An 18,858-nucleotide genomic window follows, 5' to 3' on the forward strand; every position below is an offset into this window, starting at 1 on the left:
TAAATTCTTGATTTCGACTTGATGTTTCCATAATAGTTTTCATTTTGACAAATATACTCAATACATGTCGAAGGAAACAGAAAATGTTTGGAAGATATAAATTATTTTACTCGTAGTTTATCTTACAATATTTTAATATTGGAGCATTTAAAAATAATGCCTGTGAAAACCGTGAATAATTATTAGTGGAAAATGGAATAAGCCCCCCATAGTCCTTACTTCCTTTCGCTCATTTACATTTACAACCAGGCGGCTCCATGGAAAACAACAAAATGAAAAATATCGAATGACGGTAGAGAAAACCCTTTATTGTGTTTTTCCACATACGAGAGTACCGAAATATATTCCCCCCATATAAAGTATCCGAAAGCTAGCTCGTGTAATAAGTATTCCTTCATATGTATACAACGACATTTCTCTCTACTTCCAATTGCTCCATCCGCATAGCTGTGGTGGTAATGCTTAGAAAAACTCGCCACAATACTCATGTAAAATCACATGTACGATGTTCTTTAAAGCCAGAACTGCTGACGAAACCATCAACGCAATACATTTCTCGTATTAAGAAGCAAATGAAAATAGCATATCTACTGTACTGTGCATACATCCCCACTTCGTTAGTTTAAACGGATCGCCAATCAGACAATCTATACATTTAAATAGACGATAGACAAAAGTTCTACGCCGATAAAACTAGCCACCTGCTTGCCGCATATTTCATCGCAGTTCCTAACAACCAGGCGTCTCCATTATCGGATATGTGTGGTCCATCATCGGTTGTACATAATCTGCTTGCCTGAATCACAAGCATTTTGGTTTACAATTTGAAATGGATAGTCATACTTATTCATTTTTACCTTGCGTTTTATAATGCCGTAATTATGTTTATAATAATGTTTAAAATGTCTTGAAATTTTCTGGATCTGAATCTCTGAATCAGATTATGATTCTATCCATTGGCAGATAGATTAAGACAATTTGTTCAATTATAATTTTATTTTCAAATGTATTATATGACTATAGTACTACGTTTAGAGCATGGAAAGTGTTGTGAAACTCGTTGCTTTAACAAACTTAACTGATCATTCATATTGCGCCAAAGTTCTATTTTGTTTACAATATTTTTCAGTATAACATAACCGAATATACGCACGAAGAGTGTCTTGTTAGTACATGTACTTTCGACATTTCGGTCCAAAGTTTTTGCTATCAAAAGATTCGCCTTCCAGGCCCGAACGTAGTTTTATTCGTTTTAACAATATCCCTTATACCAATCAACCATTCAAACAGCGATGTAGCAAGTTTCGTTGTGAAGCCGCTAGATGTGTAACAATGTTATCGAGTGAATAGCAACGGCAAAATTGTTACCAATGCTTATCTTCTGGACGGTACCCATGAAGAAGCTGTTATATAAAGTTATTTAATCGTCAGAATATCTACAGCGTGAATATTTTTGCTGCCAACCAGTACCACACAATGGATACTCGGAACTAGCTCCGGTGCCGCCAGTTTGCTAGTTTTCGTTCTCAAAATGAAACCCCTTTTGTCTACCGTAGTCCTCCGTTCCTAGGGGCGATTGTTTTCGATCGAATTAGTCCGATTACATGCAATCTCGGTGCTCACGACGGTGTTCGCCCTTCTGTGTGTAATGGGTTTGTTTGTGTTGATTCAAAAACCAAAGTTAAGGTTAAACAGTGTGTAAAAAATATGTTAACCTACCAGAGTTGAAACAGCTGCAGGAAAGATGGTTCACTGAAGGTGGAACTTGCTTTTTGGCGTTTGTTGTTCGTGCTTTACCATCCAACCCAGCTTTGTGTCGGATGCCTGGAGGATTATTTGTGTGGTTAAAGTTTATACAGAATTGTACATGGGTTCCGTACTGATAAATTATTCGGTCTTTTTATGTTTCCTTTCGACTGGCATTGTGTTTTCGTGCTATCTTTTATTTTGTGTTTAATTATTTGTTGTGTGATCTATTATTTAAATTTTATACCTTTTTCTGTCATAAACATGTCAACAAATTAGCCTTCAGGTCTTAATATTGAGTAACCTATTGTCCTTTAACGTGTTAGTTTTAGCTCCCATTTAAGGTAATCGAGGCTTACACGGTTTAAATCATGTAGTGTGAATGAGAATGAGTTAAAAGAAACATTGAACTATTACATTAAACGCCTTTAAATCCATTGATGTACTATGATATTCTATATTGTCAATATACATTTTCATATAAAACATTCTCTATGTACAATATTTAATAGGAAGTATGTACATATCTAAAAGTATCTAAAAGGAAGTATGTACATGTTACCCTCGGTAATCCTTTTAAAACTAAAGCAAAGAAAACTGTAGAAGATAGGCATAAAGTAATAATTGGAAAAAATACAGCCGAGTACTAACTGTAAAGTTTGACAATCATCATAAAGAGAATTACGAAGTATAAGCAATAAACTCAGTCACATTTCCCTTACCCCAAGCTGCTGGTACTAACACTTTTTACTATTGGAATAAAAAGGCTATCGTGTTAAGTTCAGTTGAAATTGAACATCTTCCACATTTCTAGGGTAACACTTTTCAAACGATTTGTTCTAACGAAGAGCTACTGGATGTTCTCCGAATATTTTGCATGTCTCAAGTGGCCACAGTGACTTCAAAAATGACGAAAAATTTCATTCCTGAGTGAACATGTCCTGCGCAAAAGGAAAAGTTTGCTGCCGCCTTCCCTTGTTTAGCCATCAGCGAGAAGTGGTTCCTCAACAATGTCCAATCTCAAGCCCATATTTGACACTTTTTAGTGACTCGCTCGACTTCCAACCAGTTGCCGTCATTGTTGAGTGGGAAAAACTTTCACTAAGCAAAAAAGACTGCCAGTCAGGGAGAAGTATCACTTATTGGCCATATTTTCAACACACCCGCCACATATTCTCTGCACCACGGGTACAGCAGTTTCATCCGGCTGTCACAGCTCGGTAGGAAGAGGAAGTAGTTTTATCAGATAAAATTTCCCTTTACTCAGTAGACTGTGCACTTGCCCTGCTCCATCGGGGTTGGCCAGAGGTTCGTCCGCACCAAGCGGAGATTGATATGAAGTTTCGAGACACTCATCCTCTTGGCGCCGCAACACTTGCTCTTGCGGTAACAAATTGTAAAACTTTTCACACTCAATTTCCGCCCGATGGTCTGAGCGTGGGTTGAAGGCACCAACACCAGTTCCTGCTCACGTTTCGCTCCTACTCAGACAGTTAAATGCCGTGTTCGTTACCAACCACGTAAACCGCACTACTTTGGTAGGCAAGTGCAATCGAAAGACGTGAGAAGCTGTAAATTAGAAGATGACGCACAACAGCGCTACTTACGCTGTGGAATATGCTAAACTCTCATTAGTAAAATAGGGAGACGAGAGATTCCGCGCTGCCCTCGTCGGTCGTTTTTCGCCCAATCCTCATGCTGAAGGAATTATAAACCATGCAAACTAGAAGTAAACTGAGATGGGCTAGCAAAGTTTTGCATGTATTCACGGAAATTTAGGCTGTGGCTCCTTTTTCACTATTTTCACTAGGCTAAAGATAGCCTGCAATCGAGCTTGATAGTGTTGAAATTGCACAACCACAATCTGCCCGGCTATACCCTTGTTGAATTACATATGTTTCGAAAGAAATAGAAGCGTTTCGCTTCATGCTCGCTCGGGCAAGCCATTTCGTGCAATCAGTGTGAGGAGCAATAATGAACGGTTCTGTATAAAATATATCTCCGCTTAGCAGTTAAATTGCAAATAAAGTATCAGATTCCTGAACATGTCGCTACGATTCACATCAAAGGGACACCAATGCATGTAGCTCATGGAATGATGTAACGCTGTTAATTAATTCCCATTCATTCCTAACATCACAGAATGTTTCATAATACCTAGATAGATACTGAACTTGAAACATAAAATACTAGAAATAACAATTGCATATGCTATTCTGACTGCAGAAATCAGCAGACATTTAGTTGTACTACTTTCGAATCACTTTTTAATGAGGGAATGCGCTTTTTTCTTATCTGTTGTAATAGGCGTTAACGATTATATCTTTTATAATGAATTTTTAATGTTAATAATGTTAATAACAATAATTTCACATGAATTTAAAATATCATTCGCATTTCATTTGTTTCGTACGCAAGTCTTTGTACAAATTCCTTCACATAATTACATAAAATTATGTAAATAAATCCCGTAATTGCTACATTATACCTTGTATGCTTAAATGCAACATCATTACAGATTGCGCATACACCTCTCAGAAATCCAAGGTATTAAAACAAACTTTGCAGAAACGATGAATCATGACAGTTTCATAGCTTGTTTCTATTTCCCAGTAGAATGAAGGTAGATAAATTAGCTGCATGTTTTCCAAGGAAAAGGCATAACAAACACGACGTAGGTTCCCTTTGTTGGTCCTAAAGCCTTCCGTGCAGTGCGTGCATCCAACGTAGCCGCACTACCCGTAGGCATTGAGCCAGAACCAACCGGAACCTCACTGCTTTGAACCGTCAATCAACTCTCCATTTTGGTCACTGGTTGACTAGTCCGTCACTCAGTTCCAGCCTCGAAGCAAACATTGTATGCGGAAAGTCGTCATCGGCAGCATATCTGTATCCGTGTCAGGCTTTTAACACCCAACGATAGGAATTCAGGAATGGCGCGCGATAGGTCGTAAGTGTATCACAGCATCCAGAACAATATTTCATGTCACAGCCGACCCGCAAAGAACTCGCTCCCTTAAAAACGGACGGTGTAGTGGACATGATCGCTAGCGGTTATAAAAAGTGTATCGTGAACGGCGCTCAATAAACAGCGTTGCAAGCTTTTGAAGAATTTCTGCTAACTGCTACCATTCCGTAGCCCAAGGCCAGAGGTGCTGCCAAACGATGCCAATCCATCTCCATCAGTGTTCGTACTGTGCGCTGCATGCCCACTAGTTGCCTGCTGCCTTTTGAAATGCTCCCCGTGTATGGTTCACCATTATTAAGCAAGATCGAAAAATGGCACCATCCTCTCCGCAGCTTCTTTGCTGTCGTAGGATTTCAACCTCCCATTTTTTGGGGGCGCTTCTCCACTCCCACCATCATCGCCTACATCTCGTTTTCATTTAATTCGGATTCTGCTTTCATGTTTTCCTGCAGCCTCGGACCCGCTTCGGGGTGCAGCTAATAAGTCACGTTTTCGGTCGTGATTTATCATCGAACGAATGAGAAATTTCATTAAAGAGAGTGAAGCACCGACAAAATTTCAACAACCTATCGGGCGGTTAGACGACAGGAGTGGGTGAGTTTTTCGTGGCTGACGGGGGGGCAAACCTGCTTTACTCCTGGAGGAAATTTTCAATGCGTCGGCTGCGATTAGGTGTATATTGTCCCCAGAGCACCCAGGCTAAGGGCTTGAGGTAGTATTTTTCAGTTTTTACGAACAGAAAACTATATGAGAAAGAGGGAAAGAGAGAGAGTGAGGGTAAACATGTTAGCACTATCAAGGGTTGTATCGCTACTTTATCACCATCGCCAACCTCAGCCATCCAACCCTGCTTTTGTCCGTTTTCTGCACAATCAATACCAGAGCTTGCATTGCATCGGCAATGAACCGAACCAAATTGCGCTTTGATTCCCAGATCAATGGACCATAGAGTGGATTTCGTCCACAGCAACTCTGTCGTACTATTCGTTGTTGCTTTTTGTCGAGTTTTGTCGTTGCCATCGTCTTTATTCGATGGAAACTTATGCCTATTATTGGAGGAACATTCAATGCTGATTGCACGATTCAATTTACCTTCACTCTCTCTGCCTCACGTCTAATTTGAGTGCAATTTTGATTGGAAAGCAGTGTGCATCGCAGAACGAAAAAAAGAATGCAAATAGTTCACAACCTAGTGTGCAAATAGTTTGTGGTGTAAAATTCGCGAGGAAAAGTCGAAGCACTCGGTACCGCTGATCACAATTTCGTATTCAACAATTGTGTCTCATGTTTCAACCGTGCAACTTAATTCCGTGTTCGTTTCGCGTTTTGTTTGTTTGTCAGATTTTTTTTTCTTCTTTCGTTCACCGTGAGGAATATGTTTCCACAAGTTGTGGAAGCTAATTGAATTTCCAACGGTAAGTTTCGTGCCACGCAAATGTCACGGGTACGACTGTGCTGACGACTGGGCGGTGGTTCAAATTGTCAAACGGTGGCTGTGCACTGTAGCTTGTAGCTACATTTTGCAGGAAATATAACATCGATTGCCTTGTTAGCCTTTGCCACGATGCTATAGCATCGTCTTCGTTCCTGTTCCCCGGGGACCAATGCAACCGTTTGCGGTTTGCATTACCATTTGTGAGACAAAATATTTAGTTAAGCCCCACCAGCACCGGAACACTATTTAACAAAGTAAACTTTCGCCCATCAGAAACACGGGTCTCACACAGTTATGTGCAATGTCTCGGAGATGATGTTTGCTCTGGCCGGCATGGCTAAGGTACATTCTACCGCAGTGTATATGTACCTAAAGTTTGTGCATTTGAGGAAAACAATACTGTACCGCAAAGTACACAGTACTGCGGTAGCGGTTGAGAGACTTACGCTGAAGCTTCTTTAGCTTGCCTCAGGATATTTGTCATGAGCTTACAGGCGCTTGTTCAGTTGCGAGAGTCGCTTGGTTGATGTGATTGTATGGCTGTGTGTGTCCCATTGTGTGTAGCTTCCAAAGAAGGAGTACCATTGAATAACCGTTGAGTCAAGGTGGAAAAAAGATGAGGCCACTTTGAAATTTAATGTTTCCACTTATCTCACAAATTTCCATCCATCCCGAATGGTGAATGTGTTTGCTATCGCAAACGGCGTCCCCAAGGCAACCGTAATCCATCCAAAAATATCTCACCATCGCTACGCATCGGAATAGTGAAATCGCCTTTAAATAATCCTCGTGCTCGGAAAACGATATGCAGCACTGGCACCATCGGGGCGTGTGTTACCCATCGATAGTCGAACCACGTCCGCAAGGTCCAACTTTAGCGCGGACATTCAAATTTTCGGAACTTTGGACGCCCGCTGGAGGTCCTGGACTTGCTCCCTTGCTCGCACTCTCTCCTCCTCACTCGATAACGATAAATTGCTGCAAATTAATATGCTTCCTCCATATATAGGTTTCAATTCGGAACCAATTTACATTTCCATTAGCAAGTCCAACTTGTCCGGCTTTCCAGCCCAACGGTCGGACTTTCTCTTCCGCACTCGGCTTGTGAGCGATTGGCCGAATGCCGATGCCAACACGCGATAAAGACGAACGCTAGCGTTGCCCACTGCTGGACTCTCACGGTGCTGGGTGTTTACGCAGCGAAGGGAAGAATATAAAAAGGAAGGGTTATTTGGAAAGTTTAGCGATAGAGCGTGGCTAGAGGGTGGCTAAAACCAAGTTGCACTTGCTGGGTTAGTGCTGGAGGCCGGTTAGAGTCCGTTTCGTGCTAAAGGTGTACTAAATCTCAGCCCCTCCAGTTCTCCGCTTGCACATACACACTTGCTGGTTCCGCTTGCTGCAGATCATTTTGATGCTAAAAACGGCACACCACTCTTTTACCGGCCGGGCGTTAAGTGGGTAGCCGATCGGTTTAATGGTTTGTCATAAATTTTGTGCTAAAACTTCCTGCCGCCTATGCCTTGTTCCACGGGAGGCAGAGCACCAACGAACTTAGCCAGGATTTGTGTGCCCGTCGATTTGCGGCAATGTCTATGTGGACCGGTAGCATGTCCAGTATGGAAGCAACGTTCTCGCTCTCGAGATACTCTCTTACGCGGGCGGTTTGTATCACCATGTGGGGTTACATAAAATTAACACCTCACATGAAGGATGACACTAATGGATACGGTGGTGTAAGGACAAGAGATAGTTCCTGGTTTTGCGGTCGTGTCTGGTTTGCTTGTTTTTTTTGTTGTCGGTTGGTGGAGTATCCGTGTTGTGACGAACCAAGGGAGCGCACGCTTATGAATATTTCATTTGACTGAAATGGGAAAAAAGTTTGTTCGTTTAATTTTAGTTTCTGTGGTGTACATTTTTACCCCGTACCTTGTAACTAACTAGTTACTAACATTTTTTCGTACTGAACCCAAGTCATAGAAGGCTGCTTTTGGAGGTTGACATATTACCCACGACATTGCCATTGCCCACCAGAAGCAATATTCTTTCACACCAGCCGATGATCCTGGAGGGTCATAAATTATCATCGTGCAAAAAAAAGCAACAAGACTGAATCTGAGACAAGTGTATAAATAAAACACAGCTACCTTCTACCTACTCACCCGAATGAACGAAGCCACACCAATACAAAACACTTTACCGCATCAATGGCGTGACAGTAGCATCCGGCCCCTTCTCCGGGAAAATTGTGCTCGCGCAAAATCGCGCTCGCGCCCACCACATGAAGGGTAATAAATTATCGTTAGCTTCTGGTTTGGTGTGATATTGATCCTTGCCGCAGCTTGCAGTCAGCGAAGAAGAAACTGAAGGAAGCTAGAAAAAAATTCTGTTGTTTGTCTATTTGTTGCTGGAAGCCTTTTGCCTGCGATGCAAAACGATTGCCTTCTGGCGCTGGTGAAGACATCGATGAAGTGGTTCCGGTCGGTATGTGGTATATAAACTGTGCTAAGCGTGCGCTCGCGACAACACGCTGCCTTTGGCGCATTCTTTAGCGCTCGCGGGCTTGCGGTTATTTTATCAGTGCTATCGGAAAAGAAAATCTTTGGTCTCGTCTGGCTGTGAGGGGAGGGCGATATTCAGCCACTACCCCTAACAGCAGTCGCGAAAGCGTTGAGGGGAAGAAGTGCATACAGTGCTGGTTGCAGAGTTTTTTTTCCCCGCAGTAGCGGGAAATGGTACCACCCGTCGCTGACCAAATGCGTTCTAGTGCGCGTTCTCTGTTTGCCAAAAAAATCTAACCACACATACACACACCACATTCCGGTGGCAGCCAATTCAATAACGTGAAAACGCGGCCCATTTTTCATCCACCGAATTGTGAACGCACGATCATTGTGTGTGTGTGTCTATGGCGCAATATTCCTTTGCGGTAGCAACTGTTGTCCTACGTGTGTGTGTGTGTATCTGTTTGTGGTACAATTTATGGCACCGGATTATGTGTTGCCTGGTTTGGTTTTTGTTCCTCCACCCAATACCCTCTTCCCTTCTCTGTACAATCATTGAGCAAACATTGTGGCAGCATTGTGGCTGTTTGATGTTATTGATTCTGTACACTTGGAGCGCTGTGTATGGCCGTTAGTTGAAAGTTTTTAGTTTTTTTTATAACTTTTTTTGTTTTGCTCACTAAAGATGCCGCGAAACGACGAAACGGTGCCGAATGGTGTTATTGCCAACGCGAAACGACGGTGTATAGGATATCCGGTACCGAGCAGTGGCACAGTGGAATGAATTGCTGGCTTTTTGGTCTATCTTTGGCGGCAATAGTTTCTTAATTTATTTCCTGCTCCGTCGGGAAAGGGAAGCTAACGTACGCACGAGCGGCAGACAGATATTTATTGAGGATAATTTAGAAGAAAATGATGCTGTGCGATGCTGAGTGTTTGGGTTGGCATGCACAGCGTACCCGAATGCACAGCGTGGCAGAATTTTCATGTTGAAGAATGTGAAGCTTCACAGAAACAAGTCAACTGGGTTTATTTCTACTCAAATAGTGTGTCTATTTAATTTTGTGCTTTGAGGATGATTGTTTTACAATCAATGGTTAGCTTGTTTATCATAAAAATGACGTTAAAAATGACGTTTGGTCTTTTAAATCTTTGCGAAGAGTGTGTGCTTTTGACTTTTCAAAAGAGCTCTTCCTACTGTGTTTCATTAAGCGTGCAATATTGTTCTTGGAGTAGTATAACTTGACTAAACCATGACATATTACAGCCATAAAAAGGTCCGAGCATACTACATCTTAGTTCCAGTCCCACATTTACGTATGTTAACATCATTAATGATAAAATCACATCCATGTAATGTTTGCAAAAAGTTGAATCTTATGTAACTGTAGACATCACCTCCAGTAAATGGAAAGCATCTCTATCGCTACTGTTACGCGTGCGACTATCATGCTCCTGCTCATGCTTATTTAAATCCAACTAAACCATCGCATGCTAACAAAATGCAATTTAACCAGACATTATGTGACATTAACATACTGGCAAGTACCATGCTTGTAACCAATCCGCTAAGTACGAAGTTGCTACAGCCAGCACATTACCGCACGTGTATCAACATTCCTCCAACCACTTCTGCCGATGACGCCCCATATCCATCCAGGCGCCTGCACACACACAGCATAACTTACCATAAATGTTTTATTTAACCACCAATTCGAGTGACATAGATGACGGCGGAGATGTAGTTTTTATTTTTATCGCACGACCAGAGCATCTAAGTTTTATGTAAATGTTTTTGATTGTAACGACCCGGCATAAAACACAATCTGTGTTGGGCTTTCAGCCCTTGCGGTACGGGGGTCATGCCGGGTTTGTCATGCAGGCTCGGAACCAAAGGCAAAGGATTCAAAACGATTCAGAAAAGACCCATCCGGGACCGCCTCGCGAACAACGTCTGGTGCAATTTTGCCTTGCCTTTCGCAGCTCCCCGGTCTCCCCGTCTATCGTCAGCGAACGGCTGCAGCTGCTTAGCAGCATCCTTTTACCCGCACCTACGTGCGTTATGCTTTCTTCTGTGCACTGCTTTATCGCAGTAATTTCGTTCCAAGCAAACGCTACACATGTATGAGCGAGTTGGAAAATGGTTGTATGGCTGTTGTAGTTGTTGTTGTTGTTTATTTCGACCTCTCTTTCGCTCTTCGACCCGCAAAAAGGACCGTAGCGGTGGTAATTCATGGGCTTCTCGATGCTTCTAGAGGTGGTGTAGAACGGAACAGGAAGGACTATAAATTTTATAGCAGCATCTCGAGCACTCGAACAACAGCTTCTGTTAACCTTTCCGGATGTGGTGGCTTCTGTGTGTTGTGCCGCGCGGTACCGTTTGAAATATTCGGCCAGGAAGCGGAGCGCTTTCGAGCGAACGAGAGCGAACTTAGAGTAAAATGGCATCTTATATGTGCGTCTGCTGGTGGTGAAATGTGTGGCACAATTCTCAAACGAAACGAGAGAAGAAGAAAAAAACCCGGCCATTGTGGCTCTACAAGGGTGTGTACTAAGCCACCCATCCTCAAACCACAATCCATCCAAGCGCGAGCACACTCGCAGTGGGTGTGGAAGTCCGATTATTATGCTAGCTTTTTTGTTGACTTTATTTCTTGCCACTTCAAAACCCATAACTAACCCCACACGACCGCTCACGTATCCGTTCCCAACGAGCGCCATACCCCTTTTATATTTATTTATCTTGTTTTCTTCTTCTTACTTCTGACCGACCAAAGTCTTGGTCTTCACGATCGAAAAGTGGAATGAAAATAGGAAAACACTCTCCATCGTTGCTTAACCACACTGTCACCACACTGTTTCTGCAGGTTTTGAGCACTGACAGGTCCCAAGCGGCGGTGGCTGTGTTTTCTACCCCTTGCCGGGGGGAGTTAAGGATCATCGTTATGGTCACAACAGTGCGTTTTATGCTCGGAATTCGAATGACACCACAAGCGGGGGTTCGAATCATTTGCATATCATCAACGCCACCGGACGCTTCACGCACGACATCTCTCCGAGCAAATTCCCCTGCGGAGGCAGATTGCTTAAAGTTTTATGCTTTTCACTACGGTAAACGGAGTTCACTCACTCACACACTCACACATGGTGTATATGGTAAAGTTTCGTTGTCCGTGCGTGCGCCTTGTTTAGCTGAAGTAGCGAAGATTAGAGGAGCCACATTGGCACATTGTAAATATTTATACAATACATTCCGTGAATGGGCACGGAGACGTGTACGGACGGTGCTTAATGTAGTATTCCTTCGAGTGGAATAGCATGTTTGCGGGCACAACTTTTCACCACCTTCGGGGAGGCATAACGTTGCGTGCTTTCCATACACTCGTTACATCGAATCAAACAGACAATCAACAAGGGCAAAGGAAGAAAAGGTGCATGAGATGGTTATTTTGTGAGAAAAAATAATTTTCATCCATAACCCACTGCCGCCACACCATTCAGGCAGCCATTTGTGAGGCCATACATATTAAGTGATTCATTTCAAACCCCGGGAAGAGCTCCAATAGGTCCTCCGGCACCACCGTACCAAGCTGAGTGACTTGCCGAATATTCTAATCAGACTCCGTAACCCGAGGAAAAGCTACCTCCGTGTATTTTTTTATGCACGTCGACACATAAAAAAGGGAGTAGAGGATTGTTTTATTTTTCGTTCTAAAATTCCTCTAAACTTATTTGCTTCTTTTTATCATGCGAATGAGAGTGTTTGCAAAGCGTGGGTGAATGGGAGTAAAGAGAAGCAGTTAATATGAAGGGTGGCATAGGACGCAGGCAAGATATGGTTGGCTGCATTGCGTCGGCTAGGGACTACGCGACAGGCACACATATGCGGGTATCATACACAATGTGTGTGTGTGCCTGTGTGTTATCATAAAACTTTGAATTGCGCTTCTTGTTGCGTTGTTGAGGAAGGTGAAGGTACGGTTTTGCTAGCTTGAAATTCACTGAAATTCACTGCGTGAAGGGAAGAACCAGCACATGAATCGCCCCAGGACGGGGGACCGTCAACCCGTTAAAGTTAGGATTTTGAAGAACCAGTAAATTGTTGTGTACATTCCGCGTGGCTTTTTTTTATGTTGCGTATCTCTCGTTTCAGATCCGTTCTTTCCCTCACACGCTGTAAAGTTATTATTTTACAAGCTTTCTTGTAACATCTTTCAAGAGGAAATTCTTTACCCGCTGCTCATTAAAATGCTGAAAGAAGCGACATAAAAGTTACTGTAAAGCATCGATGTCCCGAGGATATTCTCTCAGCGTGCTTTTGAAAGTGTAGGAGCAAAGCAGAACGCATACTGTTGTTATCTGCTGCCTAGGAGTGTGAGATTTGGCTGGTCATGGTCAAAATAATTATGTTCTTTTTGCGGTTATCAGTAAATAATACGTAGCCCGTTTTAAGTATCTATGCTCTAGCTCTACTTAAACAATGTAATACAACCATAAATGGCAAATTTTGTGCAATTTTTTGTAGTATAGTAATCGTCACGTGAGCTTTTCATTAGTGTAATGGGAACAATCATGCAATCATTCAAACACGAACCATACTGTTAGTTTACAAATATTTGCATTTGGATTAGAAATTGAAACTATTCAACACTCTACTGCCCTATTGCCCGGGAAAACTTTGATACGATTCACCACACCTTGGCAAACAAATCGTAAACAGAGAAAATAGCATATGGACAGTTTAACCAGCACTAACCGTTGTTTGATGAGGTGTGGTTTACACCCGGCAAAGGGAAAGCGAGTAAGTGAGCGACAAAATTATGCGTCAACTTGTTCTGTCTTCATCCCGCATACGTAGGGACTGTAGAAGGTAAAAAAGTTGTGGTTATGATGAAAACTTTGTGCTAATGCTGTTCATTCCAAGGACTGCTGGCAAGAGGTAGCATATAGTAGTTGTGAATCGTTTTTCACATTCAACACGCTTCTCCCCCATATACACATCTGTTCTAAGCTCATTTCCCTCTTCGATCATCATCATCATCGCCATCACCAGCGTCACTAGCAGTAGTCAGCATGGTGACCATGGGCACCTTCGATGCCATTCAGCAGCGCCATCGAAACCACTTTCAGTCCATCATTTACATCCGGTGCTGCAAATTTCGTGCGGTCACCACTCACACACTGTAAACTAGAACCGTCAAACTCCCCTTCAGCCACCATCACATTTAGTTATCCAATGCCCCTGCACTAATAGGTGTGTGTGTATGTGTGCTCCAAAGGGAAGCAAACCACGTTCCATGCTTTTTGTGATTGTGTTGCACCAGTTACACATCCCTGGTAGTGAAAAGTTGCCCCCCCCCCCCCCCCCCCCCCCCCCCCCAGTGTGCACTTCCGGCCGGGTGGGAATGTGTCACCTCAAAACAAACGGGTACCGCTGCACCATTATTTGCTAACAATCACTCACACAATCACTGCATGCTGGCTGGCGGTGGACCAAAGCGCAGCTCCCAAATAGGTTCCGGTCGGGAATTTTCTGGAAATGAGAAGGAGGAAACTGATGCCATTCCCTTTGCCAGTTTCCGGTCGCTATCGGAATCAGATTTCAAGTTGAGCAGGAGTAAACGAGAGAGGGAGATTTGAAGCTGTACAAATATTCCTCAACTCACGTTTCCCGCCAACCAGAACTAGTGTCCGTCGAAAACTTCTATCGATGTGTAAACGCTTCGTATTCTTGCTTTAGCTTTACTTTGTTTTAGCTGGCTTCTTGTCACACATACGAAAGCGTTTGTTAGTCTTTTAGTGAAGCATTGTTTTTATACAGTCACTACAAACAATTTGCTCACAAATGTCCACCTTCCGATCTGAAACACGATGCGCTGTCGCGTGAGCTTTCCCTGTTTATATGTGGTGGGTTCCAGGCATGTTCCGGTTTGTTTCCCCCTCTCCATTTGTACCCTTTGCATGAAATCTATACAGTTAGCACAATTTAGTGGCTAGCGCAGTCGGCTGCAGTGTGTGCTGCAGCTCCAATACGTCACCACACCATGCACTCGTCCGCGGAAATGCATTTCCGATTAAGCGAAAGTCTAGCTTCCGTTTGACCGAAAACCATACCGAGCAAATCGAAACAAACCGGAGTGTACAGCCATACAACGAGAATTTAATAACAAAAAAAATCGCCCCTGGTACAGTGTTCTGTATTGGAAGAGTCCTTCGAGAGTGTGTTGCTGTTTGATTGTGCCGTGGCAAATAGTTTATTAGACCGGCAGCAGTAAGCAGTCAAAGATCAAACAGCAAACCGAGGCTCTGGCAACGTGTGCGATGTGTTCGATGTCGAATTTGTCACATTTCCGTTTCGTTTTTTTTGCGCTGAAATTAAAACAAAAAGTGTACGCCAATCATTGAATTGTGTTGCGCTATTGGTGGCAGCGCTGATCGAGCAAACTGTTGGCTAACGAATCAGTCACCACACATACAACAGCACCAATCCAATTATTCTGTCGATTCGTGGGTTGGAGCAAAAAACCGGTGTGAGTTTTCTGAAGAGATTCGAACAGCGGCATCACACTATCACGATCAAAGGGATTATTTAGACCAATTGCTTGTAAAGGTCAATTCCAGTGCAGTTTTTCATATTATTGTAGATCTCAGTTTTATTCGATCTTTCAACAAACTCGATGATGCTTTTTTAAATTATCTGCTTCAAATTACGTTGTGAAACTCGTATGGCTCCTTCTCTGTTCGGTTCTCCGATTATAAAAATTCAAGCAGAAAATAATCCATTTTAAAATACATCTTTTTTAACAAAAATGGTGAAATCCAATATGGCGAACCGCAACTGTCAAATGGATACAATCCGGATGATGAATATTGTCTGACTGACAAACTGAAATTTCTGCTTGTTTTCTTTAAATAGAAAACAGCAAATTGTCTGAAACATTGCTAATGAAAATGAATCATTTAGCTCTAATTTAAATATTTATCATTTTGCATTGTTTCTCACAACAAATTAAAAGCTGCTTAAGCCCATTCATACTTACGGCCGATTTAGTGTGACTTGGCGGAAGCAAAAGAAGCATTTAAAACAAACTCAATTTAATCAAATCGTTCACGGTACTCCAAGCGGATCTACAGAGCGTGTTTGGAGTGTTCATTGAATGAATGGCGACAAACACAACAAAATCCCTTACCGGCAAAGTAAGTGGCAAATAAACAATTTTCGCGTTGATGATGAAATTAAAGTAATTGGCTTTGAGCGGTACCGGTCGATCAGTATTTTACCTTGATCTCAAACATTCTATACATGTTCCAGCAAAAGTGCTGCTGGAAAAAAGACCATCGTTAAATCTGTTTTCACCGATCAATTTTCATCAAATTTCTTTGATTGTTTTTTCCACCCCGGATGGTGTGTGGGATCATAAACATTTGTTTATTTAAAGCAGCTCACCCACCCGCTACTATTATCTCAGCTCGTGCCAGTGTGTGTTGGGCCAAATATTGTGATCAATCTGCTGCCACTTCAACTTCAGCAGCGAATAGCTTCCAGCCATGCTGTGATTTGCGTAGGTTCATTGATATGCATCGAAAGAAATCACGCTTTGCTTTCGCCTCGTCGTAAGAGCCACTCACCGGGCACACATTTCATTTTCAAATTGAATAAACTTCTTTTGAATGCGGAATGAAAACAGCCGCAAGCGCGATGGTAGTGAATGTATATAAGCAAAGTTTCTGACACAGGTGTTACACATATTTACTGCTTTGATTACGGGCCGCAGCCCACACGCACTTCAATACATTTCTACCATGGAAGCCACTGAACGACACATGGGAAAGCAAAAATTCGATATCCTTCCCCCTGTTCCGGTGCCGAACACGTGGAGAGAGAAAGCAGCTTGTGATAACATATTGACGCACATTTGTTGCGTGATGCTCTCGCACACACCTGCCAGTTCCTGCAGCCGGTAGCATGCCCGAGAGTGTGGCAAATTTTCACCGCAAAACGATTGAACGACGGGGGAAATTGGTGCAGCGAGCTAACGGGAGGTGGGATCAAATGTTTGTCCTGCAATTCACCGTCTGGTCTGGATTAGTCACGCGCCGAAGAAACGAGCTCTCGGAAATTCCTTCTCTACTACCGCACACCCGCTGATGTGGATTTCAATCTAAACTTCAAACTTTCCAATCAACTAACCAAGCTCGTCTGTATGTTTCGTGTACATATATCGAGAGAACTACACGATAACCTTTAGTGAACTGTCTCAAAACAAACAAGAGGGACAAAATAGCAAGAAAAAATCGTTCCTTACCTATCTGAAACTTCAATCATTTTTCAACCATTTCGGAAACATACAGTGTCTCAATAGTGAATTTTACCTTAGATTGGCAGAAAAAAGGGGTAGCATGAATTTCAGTGAATGCTATCTTCATCCTTTTCAAACTTGCTACCGATTCGTGGGCATACTGGTGGTGCTAGCTGTGGGGATCCTGCGAACCATAACACAGCCTGTGTGTGATGGACTAGCGAAGGTGTTGGCTGTAGATAGCGCCTACCAGCCTATTGGTTTCGAAATTTCGGAGCAAAAAATAAAATGCGTGTACGTGAGTGATTGCAGTGCTTCTCAGCCTTGGTCGCGCATACATAGAACCTGGTCTTTTTTGCGCATCCATTTCAGGAATAGGAATCAGTTGATAAATCCAATCCCAATCGATTGCTTTGAAATTGAAGCTTTCCGTACGTTGGAATAGGATCTCATTGTCGGAACCGACGGCATGATTCAATGCAGTCCTCTTCCTCTATCTCCCCGGGTACCGGGTAATCGATACCTGCCATCTTCAATAGGTGAATGGGTTAATCAAAGTCGTACAAATAGGGGTCGTTTTTTTGTGTGCGGGAAAGAAGCACTGAAGGGTTGTGAATAATAGCACCCGGAACGAAACATGGAAACATGGTTTTCCTACAAGAAAAAAGAACATTCCCAAAAACTAATCCTATGCTGCAATCTATTCAAATTTTGCGCTTCTTGTTGCCACCAGCATACACTCAATTCTCCTACCCGTAAATCATTTCATCAAAATTCCAGCATTAAAAAAATAAATAAACGCTACACTGTAGTTAATTATTAGCTACCGACAATATGATGGTGGCATATCGCTTTGAAATTTTAACTAATTTCATCTCACAGTCCAGGGCCGGCTGGCCGCATAACACAGCAGCACGTACAAATTATGCAGCGTGCCCAGCGCCCAACCTGCCCGGCCATGACTCTGAGCGTTTCTCTCACGACGGCACGCTTCTATGCACACGTTGACAGCTGCAGTGAAAGAGAGCGAGAGAAAGGGCGTTGCAAAGAGTCCCAGAGCCGCACGCTCACGTCCATTGCGCGTTCGCGTTGCATCATCTAATTATGGAGGAATGTAATTTTACGCTTCACCGCCATCGTCACTGGCCGGTGCGGTGCAAAGCCACATTCCTGGGGATTAACGCCGGTGCCAAAACGAGGCAAGCCTCCGTGCACACCACAGTGTCGGCGTTGACGTCGTTCAGTAGTTACATTCGGCGAACGACCACCATCTCGCGCACTGTGCATGCGGATGAAATTGTTTCCGAAAATTCATCCCTGCATTCTACAGACCCGCGTTAGCGGTGTGACCAGGGAGGCAGATTAATCTACCACCTGTCTCCCAACATCACCCTTTTTGCATAAACCCAGGAGGAGTCATTATGGTAATGAGAATAATATAGTCTACCCGTTCGCGCGCCCAACTCAGTACATCCATTTGCAGAACTTCCGGGTTTTTAGACTCTTCTCAGTCCGACGACCGATGGTGCATGGGCCAGGGTAAGGGGAGAGAAATGGCTTAACTAAATAAAACATTTTATTGTACCTGCTGCCCCCCCCCCCCCCCCCCCCAACCGAGCCTGTGGTGTCCCGTCAAATAGTGGTTCTTTTGGGTGGCGCTCACGAGAACTCGGTGGGTATAGGATCTTTTCTCTTTTTGTTGCTGCAACTACTGATACAGTAAGGCCCTTCCGGTGGAGTGAACAGATTGTGCACCGAAAATGTCCCACAGTTTTTGGTATCATGCGCCTGTGATGCTGCATGTCGCTGCTTTCTAAATTTGAATGCAATTTTATACAGCCTTACTCACACACACACACCCACTACTACATTCTCGTAAATTCACGCCACACACTACACACAAACAGA

General features: G+C 43.1%; 1 protein-coding gene across 18 annotated transcripts in view; it reads left to right on the plus strand.

Moving 5' to 3' along the window:
• The window catches only part of LOC1279132 (neural-cadherin), a 253,380-nt gene that overhangs the window by 166,995 nt on the left and 67,527 nt on the right, over window positions 1-18,858 (plus strand). The gene's annotated exons all lie outside the window — the stretch shown is intronic.

The sequence above is a fragment of the Anopheles gambiae genome, chromosome 3 (assembly GCF_943734735.2).
Source record: "Anopheles gambiae chromosome 3, idAnoGambNW_F1_1, whole genome shotgun sequence".
NCBI classification, from domain to species: Eukaryota; Metazoa; Arthropoda; class Insecta; order Diptera; family Culicidae; genus Anopheles; species Anopheles gambiae.